The sequence below is a fragment of the Protopterus annectens genome, chromosome 3.part0 (assembly GCF_019279795.1).
Source record: "Protopterus annectens isolate FY-2018-M chromosome 3.part0, PAN1.0, whole genome shotgun sequence".
Taxonomy (NCBI): domain Eukaryota; kingdom Metazoa; phylum Chordata; order Ceratodontiformes; family Protopteridae; genus Protopterus; species Protopterus annectens.
The window spans coordinates 790,662,124-790,674,476 of NC_056731.1; the positions used below are offsets into that span (position 1 = coordinate 790,662,124).

General features: G+C 39.2%; 1 pseudogene; it reads right to left on the bottom strand.

The window, feature by feature from the left end:
• Nucleotides 1–8,869: 8,869 nt before the first annotated feature.
• LOC122797405 lies at nt 8,870–9,004 on the bottom strand (annotated as a pseudogene).
• Between the last annotated feature and the right edge of the window lie 3,349 nt (nt 9,005–12,353).

The following is a 12,353-nucleotide window of genomic DNA, read 5'->3' on the forward strand; positions in this document are numbered from 1 at the left end:
CTAAAATGGTGTCCAGTGTGGCTCTTAACCAATCAATACATTTGCCCACCTTTTTCCCTAACCCACAAAACAAGGGAGAAAGAATTCTGCATTCTCTAGATGTGCACAGGCAGCTCAGATTCTACCTGGATAGGACTAAGTCTTTTAGGAAAACCGACCAATTGCTAGTCAGCTTTGCAGCAGGGGCAGAGGGCAAGTCCATATCCAGACAAACAATCTCCAAATGGATAGCACACTGCATCCATTTCTGCTACAAACACCACAGGAAACCACCCCCTAAGGGGGTCAGGATGCATTCCACCAGGGCAATTTCCACCTCTGCAGCTTTTCTCAGAGGGGTCCCCACCAGGGACATCCTGGAGGCTGCAACATGGACTTCTGTTCATACCTTCACCAAGCATTACCACCTGCCTATCTTCTCCAAATCCAGGGTAGGCTTTGCAACCGCAGTCGTGCAGGGCATCCTAGCCAGCCCCAGTCTTCTTGACTGCCTCCACCCTTTTCTTCAGCTTTGGGAATCAACCCAAGTGTGATGACTGCAACAGTGAAACACGAATGACATAGTACAGTTGTGTAGCCTTACCATAAATGTAGATGTTCCAGTGTATTCATTGTTGCAGTCCTGGTTTCCCACCCTCCATCCCCCTTGTCTCTCTTACTCTCTTCCTCACTCCTTGCAGGGATTTTTTGGTATTTACTTTCTACTGGTGGTGTTCTTTCACCATAACCTAGCTCCCTATTTGGGGGCTCCTGACAGTTGGGGCAAGAAAAACTGATGTAATGGCATCGGCTGCTTGATTTTATACCACTGATGACCTGACGTCAGTCCTGGAGCGATAGCAACCGATGCAGAAATACTAAGCCTCTGGTATTCGGGCCGACTGAGGGCTACCCCTGGCAGGATAATCCAAGTGTAATGACTGCAACAGTGAATACACTCGAACATCTACATTTATGGTAAGTGTACACAACTGTACTTTGTGCGACTGATTAAAAGGAAAAGCAATCTGTAATTAAAGTGCTTACACTAGAGTTGCAGCTATGTCAGTTGTCACCCTGCGAAAGCCAATCAACCAAAGATGAGGACCAGGAAAAAAAGTCCTATAGTCCTCCAAAGTCGAGGAGAAATTTAAGAAAAGAAAAACAGAAAAAATATTTGAAGCAAAAAAAAAAAAAACTTACTGTAGCTCTTTGCTGTTGTTCTAGCACATGAATATACCTTCAAACATAATTAATTTAAGTGACAGTTTTAAATGATTTCCAACACTATACTCATGGCCTTTCACCAAAGAGTTACTGACTTGCGGTGACCAAGTGACTCCTCTTCTATAGTACCAGTCATAACTCCTGACAGCTTGTGCCCAGGGTAGTCATCCCTTCATCCTTTCCTAGCTATGGCTCTAGCTGAAGTGTAACCACTGTATAAAATTAAATAATTTACACTAATGAAAAGAATGGGAACACATAAATGAGTAAATAAAAACAGAGTAAAATAATACAGTAACTTAAACTTGAAAATAATTGCACTCTGTACATTAAAGCCACTAATTTGATTAACTAGTTTTAAAATCATGAGCCAAGGCAAAATAGATGTTAGAGTCTTATAAACATTAAAACATTGCTGTTTATGAAAGTAAAATGGGTTCCATACACCTTGTCAGGTGTAAAGTCAGTGAAGTTACATCTTAAGTTGTTTCATCTCCTTGATGTTGAACTCCCTAAGCACTGGTATTTATAGGAAGTTGCTGCTGGTTAGGTTTCATTGTTTGCCATGGCAATGAGTCTATCTTTTTACTAATTTTATTTTCTCTGTGGTTGTGCAGTACTCGGTGATTGTGCACCAGTGGAGTTTGTGTAAATGTAATCCCATGTGATGTTGAGGGCTGACCCTCACAGAGGGGAGAGGTGGTGCTTGCCTCTGCAGAAAAACTTTTAAAATTGTCTTGCCAAGTTGAAGACTTAAGTGCTTTCTTGAGTTTGAACCTTTTTAACTTGTAACTCAATGAGATCTAAATGAAACAGTACAACAAACTGTTTTAGTCATACCTCTCAACTTACTTGCTTAATTCAGAACAAAGCCAAAAATAATTGGGGGCAAGGATGAAGGTAAACAATTAGGAACAGTTTGTAAAAATTAGTGTAATTCACATAAAAAGTTACTAGAACAACCATTTTGCATTACCATGTATTTTCTGAAGAGTAAGAAGTATGAAACTGTAATGGCTGGCATTATTGACTGACTGTAATCCTTAGTGTTTTATCAAAAAATCTAAAATTTTATGAGGGAGAGAGAAAAAATATTAGGCAAAATCAGGGACATTCTGTAAAGTCAGGGATGGTTGAGTGTTATAGTTCCAACCATGGACAGTGGCTGAACAGTCCTGGGACGTCCAAAATTGTATTGAGAGTGCCTTAAAAGTGCTGTCAAATAAAAGAAGACATAATTAAGAAGCACTTAACTTATTTATGTCAGAAATTGTCGAAACACCAATCTTTTGTGAAGTTCTACATTATTGGCTGCTGGTATATGACTTATCTATTATGTCATATAGGTCAGGAAGGATTGCTGCATTCAGATTTTTAATAATTAGTCAGGTCACTGGTTTGTCAGCACATCATGATCAGTAGAATGTTTCAAACTTGGGTAATGGCAGTATTTAGCCTCCTTATGTGTGCATTATGCGATAGAGATGATCATTTTTTTCATTCCTCAACCAGGATCTGTAGCTAGGAACTATAATTTGTAGATTGAACAAAAGCGCTACATAAACGTTCTTTTTTTAAGCTTAACACTGAAATTTCACTTTAAACGATATATAAGAGATGAGATGACCACCAACAAAATTCAGAGTTGGTATTGTAAAAGGTAAACTAAATCTGCGGAGAGTCAAAAAAGTTGGGAATCAAAGTAATTTATTTTCAAGTAGACATATATATATATATATATATATACACATATATATATACATATATATATGTATATATATATGTATATATATATATGTGTATATATATATATATATATATATATATATGTATATATATATATATATATATATATGTATATATATATATATATATATATATATAGATAGATAGAGAGAGAGATTACCACAGTAAATGTTCTTGTTATTGCAATGCATTTCTTGTCTCCATGAAGTTACATTATGAAGGTGTAACAACCTTGTAAGAGATTATATTTAGTAAGGGAGTGCAGGGGTGGTGACCGCTGCGTTGGGTTATGTGGGCTTGCCCCCATTTCACCCAGGACAGCATTTTTTTTTTCAGTTTTGATTCTGTAGCTTTGCTGAATTGTCCCACTGATGAAACAGAACTCTGTTAATCTACTGTAATGGGAGACCTAAGCTGGGGAGTAGAGCCAAGTAGCAGGAAAGGCATACTTGTAAGAGCCCCTGTTTTTCAGTGCCATCCCTGGCTTTGGCTTTCTACCTCCTTTAATCTGTCATTCCTGAGTTAAGGTGGTAGATTCCGATCAGCAAGCAATGACAGTCAGTGCAATTACCCCTCAAATGGATTCCCTATATATCTAAGTTATAAACCTTCCAGATACAACAAGATATTAAATATAATTTGACATCAAGGAAATGGAAGGCACTAAAGTCCTTAGAAAAGAGAAAGGACATAGTAATAAAGCCTTCTGATAAAGGGAATAAAATTGTCATTATGAATGCAGCTCAGTATTTGAATATGTGCATGTTACATTTAAATAACACCGAAGTATATGAGAGATGTAGCATTATAGAGTATAAGAAAGCTGTAACAGAATATGAAAAAAAGCTTGATAAATATGTTAAGAAGGGCTTTTTTTCTGAAAAGGATGTTAAGGATAAGTTGGTTAATTGTAATAGTGAAGTGGCCTTCTTTTTTTGTTTACCGAAAATTCAAAAAAGTTTGACAGAGCCTCCTGGCAAGCCCATTATTTCTGCTTGTAAATATTTTTTACATAACATGGGCTTACTTTTACACAGAATGTTATTGCCTCATGTTGTAGTATCTCCTGCATACATCCAAGATAGCTCTGATTTGTTGAGAAAAATTTCCTCTCTAAAATGGAATGAGAGGAAGTTCTTTTTAGTTTTAGATGTTAAAAGTTTATATACCTCCATTAAACATGCAGATGGCCTTAGAGCCATCCATTATTTTTTGGGCAATAGTCCTGTTGTTAGTTTTGTTATGGAAATGGTCGATTTTTGTTTGACAAATAATTTTTTTCATTTTAATAATGAATTGTTTAGACAATTACAAGGTACTGCTATGGGGGCAGCGTTTGCCCCCATGTATGCCAACCTTTTTATGTCTTTTTTTGAAATTCAGTTTTTATTTAAGTTAAATTTTATGAGGTCACATGTGGTTTTTTATTTTCGTTATATAGATGATTTAATTTTTGTATGTGATGGAGGTTTGGATAAAGTGGATCATTTTGTGTTAGAAATGCACAATAACCCGTTTGGTTTATCGTTTGATGGATTACAGAAAGGGAGTAGGGTGGTTTATTTGGATTTAATTTTGGAGGGAAATCTTGATGGTAATATTTCCCATACTGTTCATAAGAAGTTTATTGATGGGAATCAATACCTCCATGCTTCTAGTTGTCATCCTCCCCATGTTTTGAAAGCTTTACCATACGGGGAGTTACATCGCATTTCTAGATTGTGTAGTGATAAGGATGTGTTTATGAGGGAATTGAAACAAACTAGTAACATGTTTGTGAGAAGGGGGTACGATTCTGATGCTTTGAAAGAGGCTGAGAATAGAGTTTGGAAAGAGGTTTTTGGATGTGTGGGGAGTATTGATAGTAGGGCATATATGGGGACATTCCAGGGTCCTAAGCCTACTAAAGAAAATTTTGTTACTCAGAATAAGACAGATACTATGTATTATGTGTCTGTTTATAACATTAAAAGTGAGGAAATGAGAACTTTAGTGGAATATTATTGGAATTATTTAATTGGAGATAGGTATTTGTCAAGAATTTTACCACCTAAACCCCTATTTTCTTATAAAAGGGGAAGGAATTTGAAGGATATGGTGGTACATGGGAAGTTTAGTTTACCAGTGGTGGTTATACCTACTTCTTTAACTTTTAAGGGAACATTAAGTTGCAATAAATGCAGTATTTGTAAACAGGTAGAGAAAGCCTTTTATAGTATAAATTGGACGAAATTTGAACCTAGAGAAGTTTATTCTTGTAGGAGTAAAGGAGTTGTTTATGCCTTAAGATGCCCTTGTGCCTTATTTTACATAGGAGAAACTAAGAGAGAATTTTGTGTCAGATTCATGGAACATATAAGGGATGTTAGGAATAAAAGGGAGGATAAAACAATTTCCCTGCATTTTAAAATGTTACATGATAGTGATGCTTCTAAATTAAAAGGTACTGTTTTGGAAACAGTGAAATGTTTCTGTGGAGATGAAAATTTATTGAAACATAAGTTGAAGTATAAAGAAAGCATATATATTTTAAAATATAAGACATTAGCGCCTAATGGCCTTAATAATGATTTAAATTGGAAATGTCTGCTTTAAATTTTTATTAATTTATTGTATAATTGATGTGAATTTGTGGAATACGTATATAAAGATGTGTGTTTTTGGTTGTTACTGTTTTTTACTCTTTGAAGGTGGTTACACCGAGGCGCTAGATAAGAGAAAGGAGGAATAAAAGTTTTAACTTTCTTGCCTTGTGATTTATTTGTACCACAGTCGGTGGTTTCGGTCAGAGTTGTATTTCTTCCAGATACAACAGTCTGGAACAGGCAGCCTAGATAGAACTAATCCTGTACCCAGCTCTCTCATGCAAATGCTGTTACCACTAATCTCTTGTACAATACTAATGTCTTCTCTCATGCATAATTTTATAACTTCAGTATATTTCTTGAACTCTTTATAAACCTGTACAATACTAAACTCTCTCCTACATCATTTTTTAACTTACTTCATTATATCTCTTGAACTTTTTACAAACCTTTCTGTACTGAAATGTAAGAACAATAAACTTATTTACAACAATGTTTTTCCTTCTATTTTTTTAATTTCTCTAAATCTTTTGGGTTTCTAATACCATGACAGGAATGGACCCCATTCCTAAGTCAAAGTATGATTAAAGTTCATGAAATTACGGGTCTATATCAGTCCGTCGAAATGGCTGACGATCGAACACCAGATGTTCGAACTGTGAAGTTCGAACACTGATTATCGCTAAGCCGGGGAACACTGAATTCTTTCGCAGGGAAATAATTCAGTGGGCCATTTCTGTGGCTTTGCGATTATCAGGACTGTGGTGGGAAGTTATGGGTTGGGTTCAGGCAAGTGTGCGATTGTGTGGACGTTAGGGTTAGGGCGCGGGTTAGGTGAGTTAGGGTTAAGGCACGGGTGAGGTGGGTGTGCGATAGTGACAGACTGATTTTAAGTGTTTGTGTGTGGATTGCTGTTTTTTTGGTGTGCTTCTGTTGTGTGTGTGTTTCTTGGAACAGCGATTTTTTTTCCCTGGGAAAGAAATCGTTGTTCTAAGACGTCAATGTTTTTGTACTTCGTGGTTAGAAGTTCGAACATATGGTGTTCGAACTTCTGCCATTTTGGTGAACTGATATAGACCCTGAAATTACTATTGTTTTAAGCTTTGATGTTTCGCAGCACCTGTGATGTGCCCAGTAATGACTCCTTCTTCAATTTGTATGAAGTTACATATATTGGTAACATATTGAAGTATGATTATAAGTTCTTTTTTTAAGATCCTTTGCTCTTACTATTTTATTTTTATTTATTTTTTATTTTATTTCAGATTTGTTAACTGGGATGGTCCAACTGGACGAGGTCCATTTACAGCAGAGGCCAGGGGAGAAAAGGTCCACTTAATTAATACAACAGACAATGATAATAATGCATAATGTAAAGTAAAGACTTTGTTATTGAGCAGTATTTTGTGCATAATAGAACAGTACGCAAAGAAAGATCATATCAGCAATATATGCAAGTGAACATTAAGATATCATCAAAATATATAGACAGAGATCACAACATTTCCAAATGTCAAGGGATACCATTTGTTACTTCCATTTTTACTGAGGGTCTGATAATTGGAGAGAAGAGAAAGATGGTGGTAGCATACACTAGGATTAAGTAACACATGGACATAGCCAAGAGCTAATAAGATGAACCTTAAGGGAGTTTTTGAACTGTTTGGTATTAGGTGCAGAAGTCACTGAGGGAGTGAGATTATTCCAGTTTTTTTATATACTGTGGGAAAATAGAGCTTTACCTGCTGTGTTGTTGGCTGTGGAGATAGAGAGGGGTGATTTGTTGGACGAGCGGAGTGGTCAATTTGGAATGTAGTTAGTCAGTAGTTCCCAAAGGGCTGGAGTTTTTTCAGGATATTTTAGGTTGTTATAAGCTAATCTGTGGTGGTGGTGCTGCTGGTGCTGCAGTAGCGTTGTCGCCTCACAGTAAGACGTTGTCCTGTTCGATTCTCAGCTAGAGCGTCTTCTGTGTGGAGACATGTGTGAATGGGCGTACCTTCGTTGAAGGTTGTGCGTCAGGGCTGGCAACTCGGCACGTAAAAATCTGCTGCCAATCATTAGCGGACCGGAGTTTCGCTGTGGCGACCCCTAACCGAGAAAAGCCGAAAGACACAACAACAACATAAGCTATGACTAGTTGGTAGTAGGTTAATAACTGTGGGAGCTCAAGCCACTGGAGTTGCCTAAGTGGTGTACAATGGTGTGTTCTAAAGAGAGAATTTTTTGCAAACTTGCCATTCTGTTATAACATGACTCAAGTTTCTCCAGGTCAGATTTTCTTACGTAGGTGAGAATAGGTGCTGCATACATGAGTGTGGAAAGAAAGTGGGTTTGAGCTAGGGTGACCTGAGCTTGATCTGATAGAAAGTCTTTTTGACTGTATAGGGACCCCATTTTTTGTGTACCTTTTTAATAGTTTGAAAGATATGGATGACAAGGTGTAGGCTATCTATTTTGATGCCAAGCAGCTTGGTGTGGAGAGAGGGTGAAATGACAGTTCCATTATTGGAGGAGATAGAGAAGGAGAGTGGAGTGGTTTTTGATTTGTTTGGGGTAAGTAGAAGTAGTTTTGTTTTGTTGGGATTTAAGATAAGTTGAATATCTGTGATCCACCTTTCTACTGAGGTAAAAGATTCCTGGGCGAGATGCTGTAGGATGGTGAGATTTGGGGCGGAGCAGATCAGGGTGGAATCGTCTGCATACTGTATGAGTGAAGCCTGTAGGGTAGAGGTATGTAGATTATTGGTAAAGATAAAAAAGGGAAGTGGACCAGAGTATGGAACCTTGAGGTACACCAGTGGTAGTTGGGAGTAAAGATGATATAACTCCTTGCCACTGTACAGCTTGTTGTCGGTCTGATAGATAGTTTTTAAACCATGCAAAAGTGTTAGGAGCAAAGGATAGAAAGGTAAGAGTATCTATTAGAATGGAGTGGGAAACCATGTCAGATGCTTTGGAGAGATCCAGGAATATAGCAGGTACAAATCTGTTTTTATTTCTATGTTGGTTAACCAGGTTTGTGAAAGAGAGAAGGGCTGAAGTTGTGCTGTGGTGTGGGCGGAAACCATGTTGTGTAGAGGAGAAGAGATTGTTAGAGTCTAAGAAATGCATGACCTGAGAGTGTATGCATTTCTCAAGTATTTTTGATAAAGGAGACAGAATGGCTATGGGGTGATAGTTAGAGAAATCATAGGAATTCCCACCCTTATGAGGGGGAATAATGTAAGAGATTTTCCATAGTTGAGGGATGTGAGATTCCTATATGGAGCGGTTGATTAAGATTGAGACTGGCTAGGATAAAGAGTCGGCAGCCATTTTTTAAATTATGCATAATTTAAATTATGCAGTTGAGTTTCCCACATTTGGGGAAATCACAGGGGTCAACCTAACCGAAATGTGCAATGGAAGAGCCTCACCCTGGGGAAACCACTTTCTTGATCTTGGTATTCCCCCTGCCAGGTAAGTATTTTACCATTTTAGGTATGTACTACTATTAGAACTGTCTGGGTATCCTTATTCCACATTGTCCTTGTTTCTGCTTGCAAATCCTAGTATTTTATGACTTTGTGTCTCTCTGTTGTAAGACACTGTAGTCACTGGGTGTAGCAGTTTCAATGATAAATGCTACTTTCGTTGTCTTTTCATAGACTAATATATCTGGTTTTCTCGCATCTATTTTTTGAACTGTTGGCAATGGGTGATACCATGTGATATAAACTTTATAATTTTTCTATAATGCTTTGTGGCTCATGTTTCCAGTACTTTTCAACTACTTCAATATTATAGTGTTTGCACAATCCCCAATGCAACAGTCTTGCCACATTATTATGCCTTTCAGTATACAGTCCTTCTGCCATTAGTGTATCACAACCAGCAATAAGATGTGCGACTGTTTCCATTTCTGTTTTACAAAACCTGCATTTGTCTGTTTCTTCCACATGTTCAGTGGACTTTCAATGTGTACGTAGTCCACTATCTTGGGCCACCACTATTAACCTTTCATCTTTTGGTTTAAATTCACCTCTCTGTAACCAATCCTACATTTGATCCTGATCAACATGAGGTTGTTCCAAGAGTTTTCTATATTTGCAACTATATTTATGCATTTTACACATTTCTTGCCTTTTCATCTAATCTTTCACCATATATTCTTCTTTTCTTTGGCACATTCAGCTGCTGCTTGATTTTGATCTACTTCTGGTTTCATTTCCATTGCTGCTTGACACCGATATGTTTCTGCTAAACTAAGCCGGGAAGTCATCTTAGACTTATTCTCCTCATGTTTCAAATATTTCACTATGTTTGGGTCTTGTGAAGTCAGCAGATATGTATGCAGTCCTATGATTGCAGATCTGTACATGTAATCTGTTTCAATGAGGCCCATATCGCCTTCGGAGTGGGGAATGTATAGTCTTGGTATACACTGATTTTTATAAATCATTTAATGAATAACAAGCATCCATGTTCATCGTGCATACAGCTGCAGTCATAACAGATGGGTTATCCTGCCGTCAGGCGGGTCCTCGGTCGGCCGAATTCCAAAGTCTAGGTCCGGCGTTGGTTGTCGTTGCTTCTTCCCTGACGTCAGTGCGGCAGGGGTATAAAAGAGGCAGCCGACGCCATTTTCTTCAGTCTTTCTTGCCGCGCGGTGCCCGAAGCAGAAGCAGTTCGCAAGTGCCGGTCGGCCAGCTCCTGAGATTTACGAAAGTATTTCAGCCGAAGTCTTCTTGAAAGCTAAGTACCCGTTGGAGAAAATTTTCTTGCCTCAGACCGATGTCAGACAAAGTTAATAATTGCATTTCATGTGGGAAGCAAATACCGCATAAGGATTTCCACTCTTTCTGTATACCTTGCTTAGGCCCAGACCACAACGTCTCGGCCTGCCGTTTTTGTGCTAGATTCAATAAGCGCACTATTAAGCGTCGGGCGGAGTTCGGCCTTCACTTTTTTGGCAAAAAATTTATGTGGTCGGATACTCCGACTCCAGTTTTGAGTACAAAACGCAAAGATAAGGAACGACATACGAGGTCCGCACCACCTACTGAAACCACACTAAGGCCGACTACCGGTTCTCCGGTACTCAGTGAGGCGCCTACGCAGCCCCTGAGTACCGATGACAATGCATTACCGGTGTCTTCAGTACCAGAGGTCGCAGGCTCCTCGGCCCACATTCCTACTACAGACTCCGACGCCACTCCTGGCGGGGAAACTCAGAATTTAGACAGGCCTGCCATTTCTCAAGGGGTCTTCAGGCCTTCCTCCTTCTCTATTAAAGCCTTCACTAAATCTAAAGCAGCCATCTAAACCAAAAAAACAGGTTCCTCAGACCCCCTCTCAAGGCACCATGCCTAAAAAACAAATGCTTAAAATGGCTGAGGATTTGATTACTCTGATCAGGGGTTCTCAACCCCACTCTGACAAAAGGCCCAGACTCGAGGAAGACTACCCTTCCTCAGATCAAGCTTCTATTACCTCAGAACTATCTGAGGACTAGGATTATGCCTATTCTCCATTCGAAGACTCTGATGCAGAGGAGTCTATTCCCTCGGTCTCCCCTCCTGAGGACTTCTCTTTTGGGGAAACCCTACATACACTGAGGGAACACTTTCACTGGGAAGGCCAAGATTACTCAGATTCCAAGAAAAGGCTCAGGGAATTTCTTCTGCTCCCCCAGCATAGGCCTCTGGCTATCCCTCCTGTTTTAGATATATTGGATGATGTGTACACAGAAGCCAGCCTTTAATCCAGATTCTTTTCCTCCAGCTCCTGTTAAACCAGACAGGTATTACCGGGTTCCTGATTCTCACCAGTTCCTATATAAAAGCCACACTGCTGACCCAGAAACAATTTCACAGGGTCCCAAGGGAATTAAGGCCTCTCTAAAAACCCATTACCTTCAGAGAGAGATTCCAGAGCCTTAGAAAGGTGGGGGAAAAAGATGTACACCTCGGCCACTTTAACCATGAGGGCATTAAACTGTCAGTTCCATATGTTAAAGTGTCAACAGTTTTTGATATCTCAGCTGAAAAGCAAGATGACACAACCAGACCAACCAGATTTAAAAGAGTTGCAGGATTTGTTGCATGGTGCAGAGCAAGTGGGTAAACATACCTTGCAGTGTGGTTTTGATGCTTTAGAGGCCTCATGTAGAGCTGCTGTTACGGGTTCTGTTATACATAGGCATGCTTGGCTCAAAGAGCAAACCTTACCAGATCATGTCAAAGCTAAATTATTAGATGCACCTCTTCAAAAAGATATATTGTTTGGTGTTAAAGCTGAGGAGGTGCTAAAGAAAATGGAGGAAAAAGCGAAATCAATGCAAACAGTGAAAGATTTCCTGCAGGTACAGCCTCCACGTTTCAGCAGAAACTGGCCTTCAAAAAATTGGTCCTTTCTAGCCACGGACAGACCTCAAAGGGGCAGATACAGGCGCCCAAGGGGTAGAGGGCAACCTCAAGGATCTTTCAGAGCCAGACAGTGGCAAGCACCAACCCCAAGAGGTGGAGAAGATAGATCACAGTCTTTTAGAAAACAGTCACAATGACTTCCCCCTACACCTGCCAAGCAAAGCTTTAATGGCAGCACCTTTGGGCGGAAAACTGGCATTATTCTCAAAAAATTGGCATATTGTTACAAAAGACAAATGGATTCTGGACATTATAGACAGAGGCTACAGGTTCCACTTTCACACCCTTCCAAAAATGAGAGGCATGCCAAACCTGCCACAACATCAAAGGGCAGAGACACAAAAACAAGTTTCAGCTCTCATGGACATGAAAGCAATTCAAGAGGTACCTGCAAAAGAACAAGGTCAAG